Source organism: Centroberyx affinis, unplaced genomic scaffold (genome assembly GCF_046629955.1).
Source record: "Centroberyx affinis isolate AG114_WGS23_722 - 3 ecotype Tasmania unplaced genomic scaffold, CSIRO-AGI_Caff_v1 ptg001908l_1, whole genome shotgun sequence".
Classification (NCBI taxonomy): domain Eukaryota; kingdom Metazoa; phylum Chordata; class Actinopteri; order Beryciformes; family Berycidae; genus Centroberyx; species Centroberyx affinis.
The window spans coordinates 44271-70465 of record NW_027280271.1 but is presented as its reverse complement, the minus strand read 5'-3'; the positions used below and the strand labels follow the sequence as shown (position 1 = coordinate 70465).

The 26195-nt window shown below is 41.2% G+C and overlaps 2 pseudogenes; both read right to left on the bottom strand.

The window, feature by feature from the left end:
* Positions 1-1287: 1287 nt before the first annotated feature.
* LOC139653279 (uncharacterized) lies at positions 1288-4265 on the bottom strand (annotated as a pseudogene).
* A 3207-nt stretch (positions 4266-7472) lies between these two features.
* On the bottom strand, positions 7473-11562 carry LOC139653278 (uncharacterized; annotated as a pseudogene).
* Positions 11563-26195: the final 14633 nt, after the last annotated feature.

Below are 26195 nucleotides of genomic sequence, written 5' to 3'. Positions count from 1 at the left end.
TCTCTCAGGCAATATATCTTATTTAATCATAATCGTAAGACAAAATGAAACGCAGCCAGCAATGGCTAATGACAGCAATGCCCTGGACGGCTAACACTTTTTTTTTTTTTTTTTTTTTTTGCTTAGCCAGCAATGGCTAGAGGTTGTGATAAAAATGATGGGCTTAGGCAGAAATGGACATGAAAACCTGAAGATTCAGCAACGATTGGACCTGGCCAAAGAGCAGCAGCAACCTGAAAATAAGGAAATAGAGAATGCAGCAAAATAATGGCGAGACGAAACCCAAAACCACCAACCACCAGTTATATGCAATTGCTTACCATAGCTGTTAAGGCTTTAGAGATCTTTGAGCTTTAATGATTGCAGTGGCATCAGGACGCACGTAGGAGGCATAGGCAGAGGATGACCAACGGCCCAGTTGTTGAAGGGAAGCTGCTGATAGACCTTGCACAGCTGCGGAGGTTGCAGCACCTATTCTAAATGAATGACCTGAATAATGCTTGGGGGGGACGTTACATCTCAGAAGAATCTGCTCTAAATGATAGCTAAACCAAGATTTAGACATGGGATTGTTATCTGGGGTCAGAAAAAGAGGGGTACAAGGGTCAGAGAGAGGCCTGTTTTTTAAAAATGTACACATTGATTTAAAAGGACAGAATTGGGAATCAATGCGCGCAATAATTACAGCGCAAGAACCTCCAGCCTTAGAGTGTTTGAGGAAAAGACTAAAGAATTCTGGGTGGAAAGATAAATCTGAAAAGGTAACGTCTTTACTTGGATCAAATGAATTTGAAGAAGTGGTAAATTCTCCACTCCTTAAAAACCCATAAAAAGCTAGTAAAAAAGAACAATCCAAGAGAGAGTCGACATAGGGAGAAATATAACCATGTCTCAAGACTGATAGCATTTTATGCAAGATGGAAAGAGTAATAGGGAGTCTTTTGTCAGAGCTAGAGGGGGAAACTTTTGAAATGCCTTTAAGTAACAGTTTAATGGCCGGATTGGAAAATAGGCTGGGAAAAGATGGATCGGAACATCTAGCATTAAACTGGATACCAGCAACCAGGCCTCTTATGTACTGTGGCTTAAAGTGACGCACATCCATGCAATGACAAATAAAAGCGCAAACAACACTGATTGTAACAGGTTTTAGTGGTAGATTCAGAGACATGCAGAACAAGGCAAAGGTTTTCCAAGCAAAATCATAGCATTTTAGGGTAGAGGCAGCTAGACCCTTCCTCATATAAAACCTGGCAGATTCTAAATATGACTGCAGGGAAAGCTGATCTAATAGAGGGCCAATGATTCTAGAGGGGGGACTGCTATGGGCGTTGGGCTGGCTTCTGGGCAAAGACTCCTGAATACCTGGAAATTAAAACAGGATAAAGAATCAGCAATGAGATTGGCATGACCTGGCACATGACGGGCTGTGATAATGAAATTTTGCGTGACGGATAGCCATGTAATGCATCTCATGAATGGCATGATTTCGAGACTGGATGAACGGCCTTTATTAATGATGCCTACGACTGCTTGGTTGTCGCACTGGACTGCAATGCGTTTGCGATGCCAGAACTTCCCCCACACATGACACGCTACTGCAATGGGATAAATTTCAAACAGTGCAGAGGAGGAATCGAGCTTGGGGAAGGAATGGGGCCATTTGCTGGCGAACCATTGGCCTTGAAAATACCCTCCAAATCCCACAGAGGGCGCAGCATCTGTGAAAAACTTCAGCGAATCAGAGGAATGAACCAAATCATCATAGAAAAACGTTACGCCATTCCACTGATCCAGCAGACAAGACCAAAAATTCAGATCGGAGCGGCAACCGTCATCCAATGAAATTTTGTCATGCAAATTAGGCACGGACGAAGCCAAGTCCAGCAGTCTGGAAATGAACGGGCGACCCTAGGGAACAACGCGCATCGCGAAATTAAGATGACCAAGGAGAGAGAGCATTTGCTGTTTGGTAACTTCTTTTGATGCAGAAAAAGACTGCGATATTTCGCTAATGCGCTCGAGTTTCTCAGCTGGAAGAGAAGCTTTCATTTCTGCTGTGTCCAGTATAATGCCCAGGAACTCGAGGCGAGTAGCTGGACCAATAGTTTTCTCGACAGAGAGGGGGACGCCTAAATGATTGAACAGGTGTTTCAATTTGGATAACGAGGAGCCAGAATTGTCGTGCGGAGGGTCAACCAGCAGAAAGTCGTCGAGAAGGTGAAGAAGAGAGGGAACTCGGACTCTATTTAAAAGAATCCAGCAAAGAGCCTCGGAGACTTGGTTGAAAATGAAAGGACTGCTTCTACAGCCAAACGTGAGGCGCACTGCAAAATACAGTTTGGATTCCCATTTTAAACCGAAAAGGTGCCACTGCGAAGGATGAATTGGAACGATTTTGAAGGCATCTGAAATATCGGCTTTGGAAAGCCACGCGCCCTGACCAGCTAGCTTTATGAGCTTGATAGCGTTGTCCACGGTGGAATAATGCAGAGAGAAAGGCTCGGCTGGAATAAGACTGTTAACGCTAGGAAAAGGCCCGGAGTGGGGAGCAGAGAGATCGAATATGAGTCTTTTCTTTCCGGAGTATTTTCTTGTTGCTATTCCTATAGGACTAGTGCGAAACACGGGGAATGGCGAAGAGTTGTATGGCCCAATTAGATACCCTTTATCGAGCTCCTTTTTAAGAAGCTGAGACGCTATGACCGGCTCTTTTAGAGCGGACTGGAGGTTTTTTGACACGAAAGACGAGGCCGGGGACGAGACAACCCCTACCCGAAACCCTTGGGAAAGACCAGTGAGCAAATGATCAACAAACATACAGTCAGGATGAGAAGACAGTTCTGATGCAAGAGCTGGGACATTTATTGGAGTAGAAGGGTGGATTTTCAATAAGTCTTTGAACCACGACGATTCTGCAGAGGGCGAAACCTGCGTGGGCACACTGATCTTGGATGAGCGTCTTTGCAGTTGCTGCAGATGTGAAGGAAAACGCAATTGGGGTAAGTGCACACATTTTCGTTGAAGTTATTGCATATGGGCTGTTTGTTAAAGATATGCACCTTGCGGCCGCGGCTGTCAATTTTTTCCCCCTCAGAGGGAGATGGATCATGATTAGCTTTCGGCATGGCCCTGTGCTCTTGGGGGAAAAATGGAACTAGAGGGCAGAGAGAAGCTGAATGGCCCATATTGCCACAAGTAAGGCAAGACACTGCTTGCGAACCACCCACTAGCATGACCAGCAGTTCAGTGTCCAGAACAGACCAGTTCAAGCGAATGTTTGATTGAGCGATGTAGAGAGCTGCTTTGCTGGAGAAACCTTTGTGGTACTGGTAAAAAATATTTCTCCCGTACCTCAAATTTAAGTCGCCTATCAGAGCCAAATATGAATCCAGTTCTTGTCTACGCTCTGGGTAGACGGAGCATATCACGTCGCGAAATAAACCAAAAGCGACTACAAATTCGCCAATAGACATATCTCTTGTCAGTCTGGGATCGGCAGATTTAATCAGAGCTGTGAAGTTTTCTCCGGAGGAAAGTTTGTTTTCACATTCAGGAGATGGGAGTATTAGGCTGATGAGGTTAATGTCTTTCCCCTGCAAGATTTTGGACCTTAAACAAGGAGAGATGTTAGCTCCAGAAGGAACATACGGCCTACCTAGCATCGGGGCAGAGACAGCAGAGGCCAGAGAATGCTGAGGCACGACTGGGGCACTTGCGGTGGGAAAGACTGGCTGAGGTGCGGGTGCAGGTGCCGGAGCTGGAGCGTGGAACTGCGGGATTTGAGAGGCCGTAGGCGTAGCAGAGGCAGACGATGAGGCTTGGTTGTTCTCCAGAGACTGGAGGCGAGCATCAATTGCCTGGATAGAATTAACCAGAGACTGAAGAGTAGATGTGACGGCAAGGGCAGCATTTGGATGATCGGGATGAGCCGAGCTGGCAGAGACGTTCTTGCGCTTGGCTTGAGGAGCTAGATGGTGGGTTTTCTTTGACCGTTTGCGACCAGGAGCTGATGGAGGGCCAGAAGTTGCAGGGGGCTCATCCCGGACTGGTGTTTCGCAAACGACTTCGTTAGCCAGGTCATGGAGCTGCGAGAGCTCCAGACCCGGAGCCGGAGTAATGCCTTGAGCTCTTAACAACTCCAGAATTTCTGAAGCTGGTTCTCCTTGACGAGCAGCAATCCGTACACTGCGCCGAGCAGCCGATGAGGTAGAACCCGATTCGATAATTTCTGCATCGAACAGTTCCGTTTCTGAGTCTGACATCCTGAGATGCGATGACAGACAGAGAATTACTAGTAACACAAATTTAACATTCGCCATATGACCTGCGCGATGACAGATGTATGCATAACAGCAGCATGGATGGACTACAGCGGAGAGAGAGACATATTTAAAAAGACAGCAGCAAAATGATAGGCTAACAATAGAGGTGTGTCGCTGTGCTATTGGATAGATGTGACCAGCTGATGTGAACAGCTGATATCTCAATTGACAGCCCGGGAAAGACAGCAAGGAAATAATGAGTGAGCATGCGTGAGAGAAGTGAATGGCAGTATGGAATGAGAAGTGAAACTACAGCATAAGCATGCAAAATATAGTCTTCCTGACTGAACCTTCGCTAAAGCTCCATTAGTCACATGTTAAGAGTTATGACAGTTATTACGACAGTTTCCATGGTGATGGGTTACGGCAGACAGACACATGCTTGATCTGGGAAGTCGCAATGTTAGCTGATGCAGTTGATGCTAATAAATAAACCTGAGTTATAAAAGTAACTCGACGCTTGACCTTTCTACATGGTGTCAGAAGTGACCTGGTGAGTCAAGAAAGAATAAAGATAACAGAGGGTAGGCGACAGAATGGCGAAGTTTAATCCCCCAACGAACCTTGCTTTTGATAAGCCGACAGAATGGCCAGACTGGAAGCAACGCTTCGAGCGATACAGAATCGCCACGAAGCTAGACAAAGAAGAAGGAACAGTGCAGGTGAGCTGCCTGATTTATGCAATGGGTAACGAGGCAGAAAACATTTACAAGTCATTCGTGTTTACTGAGGACGGACATCGAAATGACTTTGCCATCGTGGTGAGGAAGTTTGATGAGTACTTTTTCCCGAGGAGGAATATTATCGACGAAAGGGCATGTTTTCACCAGCGACTGCAGTGGCCAGGGGAGAAAGTGGAGTGTTTCATCAGAGCTCTATATGAACTGTCCGAGCACTGTGAGTTTGGTGCAAGTCCAGACGAAAATATCCGCGACCGTATTGTCATCGGGATACTGGACAAAGAACTCTCACGCAGGCTACAGCTGATGGCAGACCTAACGCTGGCACAGACAATACAGACCGTCAGACAATCGGAGGAGGTTGCCGCACAAGTAAGCATGCAGGGAGATACTGTGGAATCAGTACAGGAGGTCGCATTCAAACGAAAAAAACAAAACTGGAAACCATAACAACAAGGCAAGTCAAAAGACAGAAAATGGGGGGGAAATGAAAAGAAGTGTGGTAAATGCGGGAAAGCACAACATAGCAAAGAGGAAAGATGCCCTGCAGGGAAAGCAACATGCCATAACTGTCATAAAATGGGACATTGGGCCAGAGTGTGCCACAACAGCAGATCAGTGAGTGAGGTCACAGAGAAGGCCGACCAGCCCTCTTATTTCTTAGGTTCAGGGTGTAATGCAAATGAGATGGGGGAAGAGTGGACTGTGCAGGTACATATGGATTCCACTGCAGTGGAATTTAAAATTGACACAGGGGCAGATGTCAACATCATCTGTGAGGACACATTCCACACACTCACTCCAGAGAGAACACTGGAACCAGCAGACATTCCACTGGACAGCCCAGGAGGTGAGCTTGGCCGTTTCCAAGCTACGGTCAACTACAAGGAAAAGAACTACCCATTCACAGCCTATGTAGTCTGTGGACACAGAGTCAACAATCTACTCAGGCGGTCCCTGTCAGCGAGAATGAACCTGGTGAGGAGAGTAGATGAAGTGACACACAACACCAGTGGACATCAACAGGCCTATGGTGAGCACGGGACACTAAAAACTGAACCAGTAAAAATACAGTTAAAGGACAATGCTCAACCGTTTGATTTCAGATAGTTAAAATCCCCAGTTAATGGCTTTGAATGGCCAATCCAAAGTTGTGACTGTGTAAATCTTACCTTAGTTCGCTTCAAACAAATCAGTGGTTTCTTAAAATGAAGCCTCTTTGCTACAACTGTGAGGTATTCCTTTTAATCTTTGAGCTTTGTACATTCAATTTCTTAAAATAAAGCCTTTTGTACAACTCTTTAGTGCAAATGTTAGTCTTAGTGAAATTTTTACACTTGATTCAATACATTGAAATAATATTTTAACAGGTAAAGTACCACTACTTTACCTGTTAAAATATTAACAGGTAAACGGCAATGAATAAAGACACAACAATTTTTCTACAGAGTTGGCAGTGGATCAGCAGTATTCGGCCTTGTGTGATTCTGTATGAATTTAGGGCATGTGTAGTATATTTTAACAGGAAAATACTAAAAAAAAATTCTTACATGCACAGCTAGATTAGGCTATCAATAGCCATTTCTATACATTGACCCACTTTTGATTTTGTCAGTCGCCTGATGTCCCCAGCTGCGCCATGGGAAAAAAACACATTTAACATTTAAAATTAATGTGTTCATTTTCACAAAATTAATAAATTAGGGCTGGGAAACGATTAAAAAATTAAAAATTTTCTGTAATTAATCTGCTTTTTTCCCTTAAGACTGAAGCTTGTATTCATAGATATTTGAATGACCAAATTAATCACTAAATCACCAAACTCCTGCAGAACCAAGACAAAGGAAGAATATTTGAAATCAAATACTACTGTTTAATGGTATGTTTTTAATTGAAACACAGACTCCCCTGTGAACTACAGACCAGTCATTTACATTAAAACCATGAACATTCAGCTTGAAAGGCAGATTTCTTTATATGCTTTATGCTTCTTTATAAGCTTTAAGTGCAGCTGAAACTTTCTGCCTAAAACTCAGTCCTTTCCATCATTAGTCAGGATGGCTTGGCTGGTCAGCCACTACAGGAAGTAAATAAACAACAAAAAACAAAAACATCCTGTACAGGTCCACTAACACTACATAAATATCACAAGGTAATACCATTACCTACCTTAAAGTGTGTAGGGCAGCAGCAGATCAGTTATCAGGTTACTGTTTCCATGTTACTAACACAGGAGAGTCTGGGGCAAAGTCTGGAATGTTAAGTTTAATTTTTGTTTTCACAACAACACTCTGTTGGATTAAGTACAATGCTGCTGGTCTGCTGGTCATCGCCATGAACATAGCCATCAGCATGACGTTATGTGCACATCAGGTGCAATAGAGATCCATTTGGATCAATTTCTATACATTTACCAACTTTTGATTTTGCTATGCATTCTACACAGTGCTGTGAAGCAGTACATAATTCAGAGCAGAAATATACAGCTCTCGTCCATAATGGTCTGATGCTGCAGTTGGACAGATTGTAGCTCTGAGGTCTGCCAGGGTCTGGTCTGTGAGAGGGCATGCCACAGGTGGGACCACAATTCCAGCAGGTTCATGTTGAGGGCTGACAGGACTCTGGTCAAACTCCTATTACAAATTAAGTTATAAACATAGTTAGTCTTTAATAGTTTTCATGTGGATTCTGTCAGTATTAAAGAACCATACACCCCTTTTGACACATGGGTTATTTGTAACTTGTTTCAATTGAATTTCAATTTCAAAATTTCATTTTCAAATTTTCATTTTATTTTTTAAATCATTTTACATTGAGATTTTACTGAGGTTGTGAGTGTATGTATTACTCAAAGCGCAAAGCAACAACATCAATGAGTGGACAAGAGGTAAACATACAGCTGTGATTATCTTCAGCCTATCTCCAACCTACGACCGAATCACAGCCGTGCTGGTATACAGTCACAAAGGATCTTTGTGGAAGCACTCTGTATTTAAAGAAACAGAGTAAAGTCGTTTAAAGTCTTTATTTTGCTCTTATATAAAAAGTTGCTTCACAAACAATAGAAACAAGGCATTTAAAAAAAATGTAAACAAGAGCCTTAACAAAGCAATCTGTGAGCAATCTGTTCATTGAAAACACTCGAAATAAATTTATTTTGACTCATGTAATGTGGCCTTGCTTTATTGTCTTGTAGTTCCATATTGTCTGGATAACATGAACCATGAATTCAACAACAGCAATTATTATCCTACTAGTCAAATTGCCTTTTAAAACTGGGGGGGGGGGGGGGGGATTCTCTGGGAATTCTCAGGGAGATACCATTACATGACCTCTGCTTTGTTCATCCCCTGAGATTATGACAGGTGTAGCTGAGGGTCAACAACACAGGTATGGGACTACTATCATGGACAGAGCTACAACAGTACATTTTTTCTAAGTGTTCATTTACGGTGTCCCCTGCAGTTGGTCACAGTATGGTGTGTGGTCACAGATTTTATTCCTGCATAATTTCAATATTTTCATTGCATCGAAAATACACCTGTTCTCATCAATCATACACTGTGAAATGTAAACATAGGTGTGTGTGTGTGTGTGTGTGTGTGTGGGTTAAATTGGGAAAACTGACCAGTGTAAAACCACAACAAATGCACAGGGCTGCAGCTTACTTTTTAGCAATCCCTGCACAACACTTGGACACACATTTGTCAGAGCACAGCAAACTGCGACAACTTTGTCTAAGAATGTCACATTCTCACCCTCACATGGCAGAACCATATTGATTGGAATTTTTGAAGACAGTATTTTGTATTTGTTGCGTACAAGACTGATAATTCTCTCCACGTGGATTCTGAGATGTGCAATGCATCTTGTTTCCTCCACATCCTTTGCATTCAACTGAATGCAACTTTGTGAATGCTGGTATCTTCACTTCAGCACAAATCATTCCCACACTCTCCTTTATGTCGAAACCTCGATCTGCCAACACTGTCACCTGGCAGTAGTTTGTATAGAAAACCACTGTTCTTTGTTATTCGTTTGTCACTAGTGCGCCCACCCCACCCTTTGGAGATGAAAGAAATAACTCCTTGTGGAGTAATGCCAATGAGGTATTTCAGTATGTGACTGTGTTTGTAGTTTGAAAATGTTTGTGCACTTGCCTGAAGATTGGATGGTCTTTCTATAAAAACTTCAAAGCAGTCCACAATGGCAGCGACATGATTTCCAAATGTTTCCACAAACTGGTGCGGCATACTGACCCACAAACTCTCTCTGTCTGGCCAATGCACCAGTGGAGACAAGCGTGAGTATAAAACACTCACTGTGTCCTGAAATGCAGCACTAACAGTTGGTCGGTGCACACCAAATAGATGGCTAATGTGCTGGATCGGCAGATCCATTCTCAGACGCATTAAGGTAAGAAGGATCATCTGAAAAGGTGTCAACTTTCTTCTTCCCTGAGGCAGAAATGGCATTATATGGCACAACAAAACCTGAAAAGTGGCATAGCTTGGAAGTCCAGTGTAATATTTTAAATTTTCCGTTCATCAAGTTCATGCTTCAGATGCCTGTTTTCCTCCAGAAGACGGTTGATTTCATCATGCCTAGATTTGCAGAGCACACATTCCTCTACACTCTGGTCATCAGGATTTTGTGCTGTGTCCGTTTCCTGTTGTGTCACCTCCTCCGCTTCCTGTTGTGCCACCTCCTCCTCTTCTTCTTGTGTTTTCTCCTCCGCTTCCTGTCGAACCCTCTTGTCCGCTTCCTGTTGAACCCTCTCCTCCACTTCCTCTACAGTTTTTACAATTTTACAATTTCACATTTGGCAGACGCTTTTATCCAAAGCGACTTACACATGAGCTTTTCATACAACACAAGCAAGGTTCTAGTTAGGAGAAAACAACGAGAGTAAGTGCTATAAAGCTATGTGCTGGTCCAACAGGACATAGGTGCTACAAGGCAGTGCTATGAGGCAATGCATAGAGTGCATAGAGGCAAAAAAAAAATTAAATTTTTTTTTTTTTTGGTTTGGTTACACGGGCCATTAGGTATTCGCTAAATAGCTGGGTCTTTAGCCTTTTCTTAAGGATTGAGAGGGACTCTGCGGATCGAATGGAGTTTGGTAACTCATTCCACCACCGGGGAACCACAGAAGAAAAGAGTCTAGCTAGTGACTTAGGGCCTTGCTGTGGTAGCAGCATCAGGCGCCGCTCCTTGGCAGAGCGTAGTGAGCAGGAGGGAGCATAGACCTGAATGAGGGAGTTCAGGTAGGTCGGAGCCGTTTTGGTTGCTGTTTTGTAGGTGAGCATCAAGGACTTGAACTTGATGTGGGCAGCAACTGGGAGCCAGTGGAGGGATATGAATAGTGGAGTGACATGTGCTCTTTTGGGCTGGTTGAAGACCAGACGCGCCGCCGCGTTCTGGATCATCTGCAGAGGTTTGAGTGTACATGCCGGGAACCCTGCCAGTAAGGAGTTGCAGTAGTCAAGGCGTGATATTACAAGCGCCTGTACCAGGAGTTGTGCTGTATGCTCAGACAGGTAGGGTCTGATTTTCCTGATATTGTACAGAGCAAATCGGCATGACCGAGCAACAGAAGCCACATGCTCCTTGAAGGTTAGTAGGTCATCAATCATGACACCCAAGTTTCTGGCAGACTTCGTGGGAATGAGCTGAGTTGATTTGAGCTGGATACTGATCTGTTGTTGTACAGAGGGACTAGCTGGGATGACAAGGAGCTCAGTCTTTGACAAGTTAAGCTGAAGGTGGTGCTCCATCCAAGCCGATATCTCGGCTTGGATGCATTTGCCTGTTTTTCCTCTCCTGCCCTGTCCCCAGTCTTCTCATGTTTCAAGTGTCTCCTTAACTGACATGCAAACCTCTCTTTGTGTGTCACTTTCACTTCATTGTGGCCCAAAAGCAAAGTTGGCATCCAGTCAGGATGGGTGTCCAGCATTTCATATGCTGGTTGTCCTGTAAATACAGGAATTTTGTAAATTATACACAATGATGCAAATCTTAATATCATTTCAACAACATCTCATGCTGACAGAAGAACTAAATGAAATTCCCTGGCAGGACAGAGAATAAGTAGCCTAAGTAATAAATACGTTGCATCCCTGAACATTTGTTGTGGTTTTGCATTTGCCTGTTTTTCTGATTTTACCCATTGCTCCACACACACACACACACCTATGTTTACACTTCACAGACCATCGTAAGAAAGGTAATGAGAGCAGGTGTATTTTTTAAGAAATATAAAAACTGACAATATTGTACAATTTAGGTCAAAGTTAGAGACCAGAGAACTCACCCGACTGAAAATGCAGAGAACACACTTTCATTGATGCAGGAATGTTGTTAAAAGTAATGTCTTTCCTTCTTACTGCAGCTACCCACGCCATCAGGCATCTTCTCGTCACCTCCTCAACCTGCTTCCCTTCGTGTTTTTTCCATGTAGGAAAGGTGAAAAAACGTATTCCACTGTCCAGTTTTCTCCCTGAACGATGGTGTGACCTACTATGGCAGTTCTTGATGCAGCAGCTCTGATCTACCATGTCGACGTTTTTCAGAATCACAACAGAAAATCAAAACACAGCCTCCAACTCACCAACAGAAAAGCAGTGGGATCCTCACAACATGGCACGTATCAACTCATAAAGTATTTATGATTAAATATTTGCATTAAAAAAAGTAATCAGCACTAATAAAACAAAGCCATGGGATTTAAATTACGTGTTATTCTTCATTTATCTGACCTATTTTTGATCCGGCCGGAACATATCTTATATCTCGTCATTGGTGGGGAATTGTAATTGAGGGAATACCTCATCATTGGCGGGGGAAGAGTAAAAATGGAGCGGTGGCTATCAGGTTGCAAAAGGAAAGCTGGAGAATCAACCTCCACAAGCGAATCATCAGAAGATCAAAATGAATCCATGAAAACAAAAAGAAGGACTCGTAGAAAGTACTCAAGTGAGTACCTAGCTAACTATAACTATAACTATATAGGCTGTGTGCTGCCAACAAGAAGCTTCCAGGACATCGTAATGGGAGCACTTCTATACATTAATGCAAAATAAGAAATTGCGCTTACTGCTGTAACGCGCATGCGCAAATACTTAGGTGGTACAGCTTCAACTACAACTGACACTGACATAGTTAAGTGGTGTATATACTAAGGGTTATATACTAAAATATTCAACACAAAATGCAGCGCGCTCCGGTAGTCTACTGGTTAAAACATATACCTCATAACTACAACATCTGTGGATTGAATCCGGCTGTGGACTTTTGTTGCATGTCGCCCCCCATCTCTCTCTCTCCCTTTATTTTTCCTGTCTTTGAATGTTGAACATTCACATTTAGACCATATTTCACCGGTGTAATATCCCGGTGAAATATGGTCTAAATGTGAACATTCAATCAATGTCTTCAAATAGTCGGTGAAAAAACTTTCATTTTTGAACCTGTTTTGAACGTCTTTTCACCGGTGACCATAGTCATTTTTTAAACGTCTTTTCAACAGAAAAATGCTCACTGGGATCTCTCCCTGTCGCTCTGCTTGCTAATGTATGTGCCCTGCTCCACGAACTCTGTTGCCCAGTCACCAAAGCTCGATAGGCCTACACAACCTTTTCGATGGTTAACTGCGCGATTCTGAAGGGAAAGTAAACAGTTTTAATTAGAATAGTGTCATGCTAGTGGGCTCGTTAACGATAGAGTTTCATGGCTGCAAACTCATCGCCTTTCGACAAAATTTGGCATTATGAATTGAAATTGTTGATCCTTGTGGTTTGCACAGGTCCATGAGTTTTATTTATTTTATTTTTTTTGAGGAGGGTGTCGTGTTGCAAGAGCCGAAGTGCCAATCAATTGCTTGATTTAGGGGCCTCTGACAAAGTTCACTATTCCTGTGCTCAGCAGTAGGTACACTCTCTAATTTTTACACTTGATGCTGACTCTCCTACCACTAGATTCCTCTTCTTTTGCTGTTGTTGTCTTTGTATCAACCAATTTTAGATTTGCTATTGCCTTCCATTATGCTCAAAGTTGTAAGGATTTGTGCTTGTATAATGGGATCGCACTTCGATGTACTATGATATGCTTTCATATACATATAAACATTTTGGTGACTCTGTGGGCTAGAAATGAGATTTAAAACATGTAATAGCCAGGGTGAAGCTATCCCAACAACCACGGAGGAATTTGACATGTTGATTGTGTAAAAGTACAAACAAAACACAAAGAGCTGTATAACATGGATGACTGTTAATCATCCGTGCATGCTAGAATAGTCCTTGTCAACAATGTCTGTAGCTGCCAGAACTGAATGTCCACCAGATCCAAAATTGTCCTGAGGTCAGAGGAAATCATACATAACCATGGTCAGAAGATGACCAGTGAATATGCAATGGAAAAATAAATGCAAAGTAGATTAGATCAAGATAAACAAATTAAATGTACAATGGGGCATACTCATCAGGGCACATATAGACCAACACATACACAAGACCCATACATCAAACACCCCGTCCCCTAATGATCAATGAAGGGTCCCCAGATCTTCAGAAACCTTGAGTGAGAATTAGATCTGGATTACCTTATCTCCTCTAAATACAAACAGGAAACCATGTCATTAAGCCATTTCTTGAAGCAAGGAGGGGAGGTTGATTTCCACTCTCTCAAAATAACCCTTTTAGCTATAACCATGTCAAACATGAGAGCCTGTTGGGTCTCGTATGGTAGCTCAAAGGCACTCTCAGAACATCCCATAATAGCAGGAACACAGTCGGGGTTGATCTGCTTACCAGTTATTACACTAAACCATTGAAATACTTCCTCCCAAACTTTCAGCAATTTGGGGCACGACCAAAACAGATGAGTTAATGTCCCATGTCCCGATTTACACTTGTCACATGTGGCTGGAATAGAAGGGTAGATCTTATTCAGCTTGGTCTTCGAAAAGTGTATGCGATGTACAACCTTGAACTGTATGAACTGGAGCCTAGCACCCTTCTTCCCAAAGCTCATCAGATATCTCAGAACCGATTTCCATACTCCATGCCTCCTTGAGATGGTTAGAGGGGGTGGTCACTGTGAAAAGATCGACAAACTGTGACACTAAGTGTTTGGAGGTAGGGGCCTTAGACATAAGGTCGTAAAAGACATGGTGGATAGGCAACGAGTCAAATTGAGCAAGAGACTGCCTTACAAAGTTTCTGGCCTGTAGGTAAACAGAAAAAGTGCCTATGAGGGAGACCAAATTTAGCTTGTAATTGAGTGAACGATGCAAAATGTTTGTCAACATAAAAATCTTTAATTACACATAAGCCCTTCTTTGCCCAGGCAGTAAAAACAGTGTCCGTTTGACCTGGTTTAAAATTATGATTATGGCAAATTGGCGTGTACACCGAGGTGTCGAGAGAGTCAGCACCCCCTTGATTTGCCTGAGAACCCTTATTGAGTTACTCAATATAAAATCATCTTTTAGTTGCTTTAATGATGGATTGACCTTAGAGAATACTACAGCAGACAGGGATGACTTAGCCAGTGTAACAGCCCTATGTGCCTCCAAATCAAGCTACCTTGGAAATACATTATCCCCCACCCCAGTAGAAGGGGAGCCTAGATGCCAGAATACCATGGCTCTGGCATTACAAGCCCAATAATAATGTTGAAAACGTATGTATGCCCAGATGAACGGCAAGACTATAGATTCCAAGGTCTTAAAAAATGAGGATGTAAGAAAAATGGGTATATTTTGAAAAGGATAAAGAAATTTAGGGAGTTCCACCAGCTTTATAGCATTCACCCGACTGATCATTGATAATGGTAAAAGCTTCCAATTTTCAATGTATTTTCTGAGCTTCATAACCATATCTAGGTAATTGAGCTTGAATAAATGCTTTGGATTCCTGGAAATTTTCAGACCAAGATAGACAAAGTGATCAGTCGAGATTTTAAAGGGCAGGTTGTTAAGAAAACTTGAGTTTAAATCATCAGTAAGGGGCATAAAGAGACTCTTTTCCCAATTAATAGAGAAACCTGATATCTTACCAAAATCCCCAATCAGACTTGAAGAGGAGGAAGAGAGGTCTGGACATCAGAGAGACTCAGGATCACATCATTGGCATACAAGCCAATAAGGGACTCCACAGTGCCCAATTTTATTCCTGTTATTTGTTGGTTACTCCTAATAGAAATCGCCAAAGGCTGGAGCGCCAAATCGAAGAGCAACGGAGAAAGACAACATCCCTGTTGAGTCCCACGATGTAATAGGAACTGGGTGGATTTATCATAGTTGGTTAACACAGCAGACCTGGGACAGGCATAAAGCATTCTAAGCAAAGCCATACATTTTTCACCAAATCCAAAACATTCAAGAACAGCAAACATATATTTCCATTCAATTTGGTCGAACGCCTGCTGTGCATTTAGAGAAATTACGGCAGAATTAGGTGCTTTAGCCAAGTACATTACATTTAACAGGTGGCGAACATTTGAAAAAGAGTATCTATCAGGAATAAAGCCTGATTGATCAGGATGTATGAGGGAGCCAATATGTTTATTCAATCAGTTAACTAAAACCTTTGCAATTATCTTTTGGTCATTGTTTAGAAAGCTTAAAGGCCTATAAGAAGCTGCATTAGTTCCATCCCTATCTTTTTTCAATAAAAGACATATGTTTGCTTCATATATTGTGCCAGGAAAAATTCCTGTGTGGTGTGTGTGTTATTGTAGACTTGTAGATGTCGGGTAAGTCTTATACTGCCCGTTGGAAAAGGGCAAAAAAGCTGCAAGAAAAAAGTGCAGGTCCTGAAACACTTCCATCTGAGTCTTTGCAACCAAGCAGTGATGATTATCAATGTCATGCACTGCTGTCCCCTCAGCAAGAGCATACACCTGTAGTAGATGAAGATCCTGTGTGTGGCAGTGTGATGTTGTTATGCTAGATTGTAAGCAGAGACTCTTATTTTGATCCGCACTACTAGGCATAAAGAGGACTCTTATTTTGAAGGAGCAGAGTGGCCAAACCAACCGGTTTATTTGTGTGGGTAACTTCCTGATTTTTGTACTAATTTCTTACAAGGCACTGTGTTATTTAATGGACAAAAGTACATTTCGGAAGTCATTACAAAGTAAATAGAATTCGTGCATCTCATTTCAAAGCTGATATTTAGTGTTAGGAAGAATTTATCGTGATGGACTCTTCCGTTGTGAGCGGAAGTTCTGTAACGTGCTAGTTCGCGCTCATTCTGCTTCTGGACTTTGAGAGAGATGGTATGCATTCCTGTGTTCTGTAATTTTTTTTTGTTAACTACTATGTAAATAGTATTCTCACTTACCATCGATGGTAATGATGATAACCGTAACTAGTTCATGTTTTGTGCTGCAATTCTCATGCATTTTGTTGTTCATTTCTGTGCATCAAACTTGTAGAAGATACGAAAGGAACTTGCCGCACCTGACGTTGCTCAGTCATTCTATATAGTGAGAGGGTGCACTGTTTACAAGATTTCCACCTCTGTCATGTATTGAGAGTAGTATTGTTGGTGATTAACAGACGCAGTAGAGCATATTCATGACAGAGACCTGTGTATTCATCACTGTTCTACTACTATTCTAATACAGGTATGTTGGGTTTATATTATTTTGTTTTTATTTAATTTAATTTATTTTAAAGGAGAATTGCACACTATTTTGTACACCATTTTGAGTGTTTTTTGTACATATTCATTTTAATGAAAAAAGTACATGTAATGTAAATATGTTGTTGTCACACTCGCTGTGTGAGTGTACCCAAAATGCGTTCATTCTGCTTCTGGACTTTGAGAGAGATGGCGCAGTAGAGCATATTCATGACAGAGACCTGTGTATTCATCACTGTTCTACTACTATTCTAATACAGATGCAAGCTGGTGACAATAAATATGCCGTCATCTACCCGGTCGTCGTTGCATCTTCATTCAAAAATACACAACGCTGAGTGAACCCCGCTACATGTGCATACTGCATACTGTGATGAGTATGCAGATGATGCTAATTTTCATGATTTCATGGCCCAGAGCAGTAATAGCAGTGATGTGGAAACTAGCCCCTCCCTCAGACACAGTCTTGCACAGTGGGCAAATGAATTTCATGTCAAATACAATGCAGTTGATTCTGTCTTAAAAAATTTGAGGGAACATGGCCATCCAGAGCTACCTAGGACAGTGAAAACCTTGCTTGAGACTCCCAAAAGTGTTGACTTTGAGGTGAAATCAGGAATGGAGTACATATACCTTGGCTGCAAAGACCAGCTTTTGAAACACCTGGAAATGTACCCACCTGCATCCATAAACCAGTTGGATTGCATTGACATTTCACTCAACATCGATGGTTTGCCACTGTTCAAAAGCAGCAGTCAGTCGCTGTGGCCAATTTTGTGCAAATTGAATCTGTCTCCTCCCTCAGTTTTTCCTCTTGCTTTGTGTTTTGGTGTATCAAAGCCAACCAATCTTGACTTTGTTCATGATGTTGTTGGTGACCTTTACAACCTTATGGAAAACGGACTAGAGACAGACAATGGTCTGATTAAGTTGAATCTGCGTTGAGTGACCTGTGATGCCCCAGCCAAAGCGCTTGTGAAGTCCATGAAGCACTATTCAGGCTATTATGGCTGCGACAAATGTATGCAAAAAGGTCTATGGGATGGCCATCGGGTGATCTATCCTGACAGTACCAACCTGTCTGTCTGTCTGTCTGTCTGTCTGTCATTCTGTCCTTATCATATCTGCATATCTCGAGAACTGCTCATCCGATCGACTTCACACTCGACACTGCACTCCCTTGGGTCCTCAGCAATACACCCGCCAAGTATTAAGTCGATCGGATGAGCGGTTCTCGAGATATGCAGATATGATAAGGACAGACAGATTCCTTCCTTTATAGTTAGATAGTAGATGTTGTCTCAGGGACCCCCATCTGAGACAATTTAGTTATTCCATAACTGTCTCAACAGTTTTCATAACAAAACCTCTACCTAACGATGTAATAATCTCCCCTTTTTAAATCATTTTAATTGTTTAACTTATAGTGTTTATTCTATGAGTATTTGCCTTTTGCTCTACATTTTGTTGTTTTTCTTTTTTTCTTATTGTGAAGCACTTTGCTGCAGTTCCCTGTATGAGATGCTATACAAATAAAATGTATTATTAAAATATCATGAGGCTCTTTTGTTATTATTTTGTTATTATTTGCTGTACTCGATGTACAGCAAATGCCGTCGAGCTGTCCTCGATTTCATGACTGGTCTGAAGGGGAGGGTCTGACTCCCTGACGTTGTAATCTATACTCCGTGATGGTAGGTGGCGGTATGCACCTCATAGTAGGTGGCGACCCGCCATAAAATCTACAGAAGAATAATAATTACCGCCAACAGTGTAGGTGTAGCCAGGTGTAAGGGTAGGTGTAGGTGTATCTGAATATCTGACTATGGTTAGCTTGTTGGCCCATGAAGAGACCATACACCAAATGTATGTAATGTAAACGGTTTTTCGGACCAGCTAATTTCCAACCATCTAATCATGGAGATGGGGGTGCGGAGGGGAGCTTCAAGTGTGAGGCAGTTCCGGTTAGACAGGGGACTCGTCAGAAAGTGCATCTCCGATCAACACCTAGAGATGGCCATTGCAGAGGCCATAGACAATGTACGTATGTTCCTCATGTTGACATATGAATCATGACAATACAACAACACAAGTAACAAAATAATATAAAAATACATACATTTGATTATCAGTAGATTATTTTGTTGCCTACACAAATCATTTCAGTAATTTTTGCAACATCTCTATCACAGTAGAGCTAGCAAAATTATGATATCCATTTGAGCCACAGGGTGTTAAAAGTCTTCTACACTTCTACAGTGAGAGAAATAGATTTTAATAGCAGACTTTAAAGTTACACTGTGTAACACTACTGCTATACAGACGGGTGATAAATTAAAAGGAAACCCTGAATAATTGAGTGGAGAAACATAAAAATGATGTGAATCATATGCTATGGCCTTTGCAGTCACGATCTCAACCCAATTGAACACCTATGGGAGATTTTGGACCAACGTGTTCAACAGCGGCCTCCACCACCATCATCAAAACATCAGATGTGGGAATATCTTTTGGAAGAATGATGTTCCATCCCTCCAGTAGAGTTCCAGACTTGTAGAATCTATGCCAAGGCCCATTGAAGCTGTTATTGCGGCTGTGGCCCAACACCTTACTAAGACACTTTCGATGTTGGTTTTTTTTTACCACGGTGCAGCCGGGTCAACACACAGCTTTTTCAGATCATGCAGTCAGTCAGTCATTAGAGAATTTACGGTAATATTACCGTAAGTTACGGCATTATGCTATTAATACAAAATCAATACTTCCTGTATCCCTTTCAAATTAAAAGCCCTTTAACGTTTCAGTGGACAGAATCCCTTCATTTCCTAACAAGGCTTTTATTGTGAAAAATTTGCAGGAACGCGTTTTGGAAAATTCAGTGAGTTGCACGGTTCCCATACGGTACTTCAAATTTAGCTATATAATATATAAATGCCATCTTGTGGCACTTGTATGTTACTGCAAAATACAGTTTCCATCCATCCATCCATCCATTATTTATACCCGCCCTATCAATCCAGTAATGCCTCTCTCTCTCTCTCTCCCTCTCTCTCTGTCTCAAAAGGAACATCTATATAGGAAGGGTGGAGGCAGGTGCAATCCTTCTAGATGGTGGTTATTCCGTCCCTGATGCGTGTTCCATCTACGCACAAACTGACAGATAGCTAACAAACAAGATTCAGAGAAAGTCGAACACGGGAGTAAAGTTAAGATGTTTTACTGAGTCCTCTCTTCTCTTTTCTTTGTAAAACTGAAATAAATACAAAGTTACAATGCTTTGGTTACAGACTGTTATCAAAATACAGCACAAATGAATTTTCATTGCTTACAAATAGCCTCCATGCACATCCTACAACAAGAAGCCACCTTTAGCTTAGCTTAGCATTTTTAAACTTAGCAAATGAAATTATCACAAGTAGTTTTTAATCCAAACATATGAATTCCAAATTATTTATATGCACATTTGCACAGAAAAGGTAACAAAACTTACAAGCAAAGGCTCTCCAAGGCATGAACGCAAAGGAAAAAAGGAGAGGAGCTTTCTGTCTGACCCATGGATGTATTAAACTATGGATCAGGCATTCAAAGATGGCGGCCCATTCATTCCAATGAAAGTTGCTCACCCAGCGCATACGCCAAAAAAGTTTCTACGACTCCTACTTCCGTGGCCGACAGCACCTGCGCAGTAGTGTTTTTCTTGGCCCCGCCTATCCCAGATGAGTCAAGTGCCGTCCAGGTATGACTCTATCATTTATTCAATCACAGAACATTTGCTTTATTTGTATAAATCTTACATCCGATGTGAAGTGATTCAGTCTGGATAAAGTTGAGCTAACGTTGGTAATAACGGTTAGCATAACGAGACGGAGTCAGCTAACATATCCATGGGTTAACATCAAACAAGTTAACTTAGTTAAAGAGAGAAATGTTCATTAGATCATAGACTAAACTTTGCATTTGTGATTTATGCTCCACTCGTGTTGCTCCACTTGTTGTGTTGAACATTATCTTGTATTTCTCACAGGGAGTCGAGTTCATGCCACACATCGCTAGCCAGGTCCATGTCGCTTAACCAGGTGAGGAGATTTATTTTGAACTTAATTTAGAGCATTTTCGATGTGAGATGGTTCACATCGGTCATTGATGACTTGGTAGCTTTTTCACCTGTACTGGAGCCAGTGCTTCACAAATTAAGTAGTTTTCACCCTGTGCTGTAATCATCATCATGATGTATGCTAACTGTTTTCTGTAAGACACTGAGCCGCAGATACTTACGGCAGTTTCTTCTGTTACAGAAACTCCTGCTCTTCAAGAACCACTGACACTTCTCTGGAAAATGCTCCCAAAGAAATTAACTTATTTATGATGTCTACATGTATTTAACATGTAGAATGGAACGTATTTTGAAATAAATCTTTACTTTACATATAACAGTTTGTCTTGGATCATCTCTTGAATAAGTCTTAGTTGTCATCACTCTGTAGTCTATTGCCCTCAAATTACTTTTCCATCTCCATCTTACCTTGGTTATTACATTTTACCAGCATTATGTTTTTCGAGTCACATATATCAATATTATGTTACTAACAGTGTGAGTAATTTCTGACAATATTGACTAAAGCCACACATCTAGACCACATACTGCAAGTTAACCAACATGCTGTTGCCTCAATGTATAGATAGTATTACTTGTAGCCATTATCATTCTGCTGCATGTATTGATTTAATCCATGGGACTGAACTACACTGGATCAAAGGTGGGTCACCTCACAACATTTAGTCATGACATAAATATTGGTACTCTTATCAAACACAGTCCTATATAAACAGTGTATGTTTGCATTATGCAACTTAGATGTAAGGTTTGCTAGTGAAAAAAAAATCAGTTAAATTATTATCATTGGGAATATTCTAGGTTTGTTGTGTCACACCAAGGTTTACTTGAGTTTGCAAGTGTTACACTATCTAGACTCTGTCATAGCAACATTTCTATAAGCTTGATCTCCCTATGCAGTGGTTGGAAGAAGACTCAATTCCATTTACATAATAGACATTATCAGTAACTCAAGCAGGTTAACTCAAATTGGACATCTAAATATAAATTTACAGACAGTACAAGAAATTAAAACAACCATCAAATCCCAAATATATTCATAACTTTAATAGGATAAAGAAAAGTACATAGGCATAGTCTATAAACAGAGAATTTTGAGATGTAAATAAATATACAATAATAAGTAGGTGCATAGAACTGCATATGCTACATGTAGCTGGTTAACTACGGCACTGTTATAACGTTATCTAGCTTGCAAGCGACCTATGTAATCAAGAGAGAAATAAAAACAAATTAGAAACCATCCGTTATTGTTCTGAAGTCTTGCCTGTTAAACCTAAGTGTCGGCGGACGTGTAGGTTGAGTTTAATGTGATCTAGTTTGATCACATACAGCTAAAAGCCTCTGCTAACAATCAGCTAGCTGTATAGCTTGTCAACAGTGGAGTAGAAGCGGTGAATGCGCATGGAGCGTTCCCGTGGCCTAGAGGCGCGTTCACGGAGCTCCAGAAAATACAGCTTTATACGGCTCTTGGTGGCTTCCAAAGAAAAATGGACCCAATGATTTAAAAATTGATAATTCAAAGACTCCATTTTGACTATGTGTGATACCCAGAAAAATTTTCCCGGAGTTTTACAGGCGCTTCTTTCCCCATGTATCTCTATGGGAAAAAGTCTTTTTGGGCCCCATGGCGTCACGTGACTTGCAATACCGAGCTTGGCCACTACGCCAAAATCGCCGCACAGCCCAGAGCTGTTCCTGGGGGCTTGGTCTGACCACATGGAGAAATTCTTGCACACTAGTCTTTTCCTGGTTGACGTCTAACCTATGAGTCACATGATCTGAACTGACCACTAAGAAAACACTTTACAGTTATCACCGTTTTTACAACGACTTTGAAGGCCACAGAATGTGTGCCATGACAGTGGTACAATGATTGTCGAGTTCACAGAGCGTGAGGCAACTGTCCCCATCATCACGGAAAAAGTCAAGTGTGACTTGAGGACAGAGGAAACCGTCATTCTATGTGACATGCAAGGCAACAGGATTCTAGAGGGGACCGGGACAACAGGTACGTTATTTATTATTATTTACAAAGTGAATTCCAAAAGTATTTGGTCAATTACTGTACTGAATCCCGGGACGATGGTGAAATGCATTGGAACCAAATCCTCACTGGGCAACTCAAACCACTGCGCCACCCGAAAACACTTACATTCACCAAACTGATGTTCAACTGATGACAAATTTTTAATCTCAAGGAGCCACAGGGAAACAACGATATACAGTTTTTCTTATGAGAGGATCTTCGTTTTACATACCAGTTATGAAATTAAATTATATAATGAATTGCATCAAAATTAAATTAAATAACTTACATGAGTAAAACGAAGGCACTCTCGTAAGAACATACCATTGTTCACCAGTGCCTCCTCGATATGAAAAATGAGTTGAACACTTTTTTGGTGAACTTAAGTGTTTTTGCAAACACTAACCCTAACCTCAATTGATTGTTAGTGGGCTAGCATAACACACCATAAACAATTATCTGATTAGTGGGAGACTACAGCAATCATTCTATGAATTGTTCATAATGTAAGAAAATTACTTGAGAATTGTGTTAATTCAGTGAACCTCCTTTAAATATACACTTTTTATATTTTGACACATGATTTTACATTCTAAATTATATGTTATTATAATAAGCAATTATCAAGGGGAGTAGTCCCTTTGCAAATTGTGTAAACTTTTTCAAACAGCTAGGAGTGCTTCCCTACCATTTGCAATATAGACATTTGAATAATACTTTTACAGTTCTCTGCAGAAATTTACCTAGATCATAACTGAGTTAAAGTTGGAGAGTCAAGGGCGTATTCTCAATTCACTTTTTGTACATTTTGCTTGTTCCCCCAGTCGCCTTGAGGCTGGAGACACGGCTGAAAAGGTCGAGGAGCTGGTGCCAGCCACATCTCAAACATTGAGAGAGCTGGCCGAATACGCCAAGGCCAGCAAAGTATCCACCATGGCCTTTACCAGCCCAAGCCACCTCTGTCCAAGACACATTTAAATGCATTATATGCAGAGGTTTGTAAGCTAGATGTCAAATCTCTATTGCAAATAAAGTTTAGTTATTTTTTCTCACAACAATATTCAGGTTGGTAACAGACTTTGACCAAAACATAATCCTTATGCTCCACTTTGATTTCAAAGTCTCTTTTATCCAATCACAGAACAATAAGAAGTAAGTCAACTTTATGACTTACTTACTTCTACAGAGCTTTTGTATTCAACATTAGTAGTTTACATCCGTTAATTATGAGTTTTGTTTGGCAGTGTTGATGATGTATTGGACACCAATTTTCGAAGAGTTGACGTAGAGAAACAGTTCAACATCCAAATCTCAAGAACAAACATTCTGGAGAGAGGCCTTCTGCAGTGGCAACGTAAAAAAAAAATTCACCCACTGCTACTCTGAAAGTGACCTTCTTTGGGGAGGCAGGAGTGGACACAGGTGCTCTCCGAAAAGAATTTCTCACAGGTAAAACAAAAACTAACATATTTGCATTTTTATATAGACTCTTATAAAGCAAGTGGAAAATCAGAGTCCATTGAAACAGTTTTAGATTTCAGCTTATGAATGATGTCTGTCATACTTTGGTTAAAAGGGCAGCTAACCCAAGATTCATGAAGAAATTTTACACTTTTATCTATATATATCCTACTTATCGAAGGACCTCTGTCCTTGAGTTGTGTGTTATGCTGTTAATTGTTAGTTTTTCTATAATGTACATAAAAAAAAATTATATAACCCCATTAATTTAGAGTATTGGCAGTCTTCTCAACAACCCAAATTAGACAACCCCTACTAAAACTATCTGGATGGCTACATAGAAATATAGTCAGACAATTTTTACATTTATATTTTGGTTGAACTTCCAATTAAACTATTCCAGTCTAAAGTAATTGGCTAGTAGTTCATTTTTGTGCTGTCACAGATTAGAAGGCCACAACAACACAATAATAAAATACTACTTCACACAGAAGGCCCTTGAGCACCACAGTAAATGCTGTAAGTAAGTGGCTTCTACAGGTGTGTTTATTTTTATGCAAGTAAGGACAAACTGTTCCTTTTTGTTAAATGTTTTCTAACATAAGTAATACATTCATGCTCAATTTGTGTAAATAGGACTGTTGGAGAGATTTTGGCTGTTAGTTTGGCACAAGGTGGCCGGGCCCCTGCCTTTTTCAGCCCATGGGCTTACAGTTACCTCTGTAGTGGGCAGATAAACCCGACGGTTCTCAACAGTGATGCAGTGGCAGATGTCTAGTTTCAAGGGTTAATTGACCAGGTATGACCTCTATATGATGGAAATGCTGGGTTAATGAAAAAAAGCATTCCGTCAAATGATATTGTCATATGTTTACATGGAATATGGCACAGAGATGTTCTTCCTGGTAATTTTTTTGAGTTGAGTTGTCGACTGAGCGTTCAATTGAAGACCTATCTGATGAAATCTTAAAGGTCCTATATGTAACTTTTACAAACTTTCAACATGTATAAATCATTTTTTATTGCCAATGTGTGAACGGGTTGTAACGTAACTTAAAAAATGAGACCTCAGCCGACTTTCTCCGTTGCCTGTAACAGTGTGTAAAGCTACATTCTATGTGAAGGACTCGGGCCGTTTTTTCCGGGAGACTCCAACGGATGTGACGTTATGCGCGCTCCCGTGGCTAGTCTCTTCAGCTTCACTACTTCTATAGCTTGCTTGCTCGTAACATAATACTTTCTGAGTGGATATGTTAGTTGGCTAGCTTGCCAAATACCTTCACCAGCTAACATGATCCATGATACTAATTTATGTAGCTATTATGACAAATAGTGTTGATTTTAGCCAACAATAAATGATGTAACGTTACAAAGCAAAGGTGTATAACGATTGCCTTCTACTAGCCAAGAGCGATGCAAGGCAGCGGCGCACACGGGACAAGTTTGCCTTCAGGGCTTTCTGGTAGAAAGCCTTAGGGTAACCCTAACCCCTACCTAAACCATAACCGTGGATTTCTGTCAGAAAGGCTTTCTGGCAGAAAGCCCTGAAGGCAAACTTCTCCCGTGTGCGGCAGCGGCGGCCAAATAACGTTATCTAACTGTACACAAAGCTATGCTAAGTTTAGCCAGCTAGCTGTAACTTAGCTACGCCGCATGGATCTGGCGTTTGTACAGTGAACTACAATGCTGATTTACAGTAACGGTGAAATAAACAATGGTAAGCTGTAATGACACAGCAAGGTGAACTACAGTCATTCAGGAAATGATGAATACATATAACGTTACATATTCCGTGTAGTTCACTAACAGTTAGCGTTATTGCAGATAACAGATAGCGACATTGCTGAGCCTCACGGTGAAACTACTGCCGAACTATTGCCGAAAACTGGCTAGCAAGCTAATGCCGACCTATAATGTTATAAATACAGCCAATGT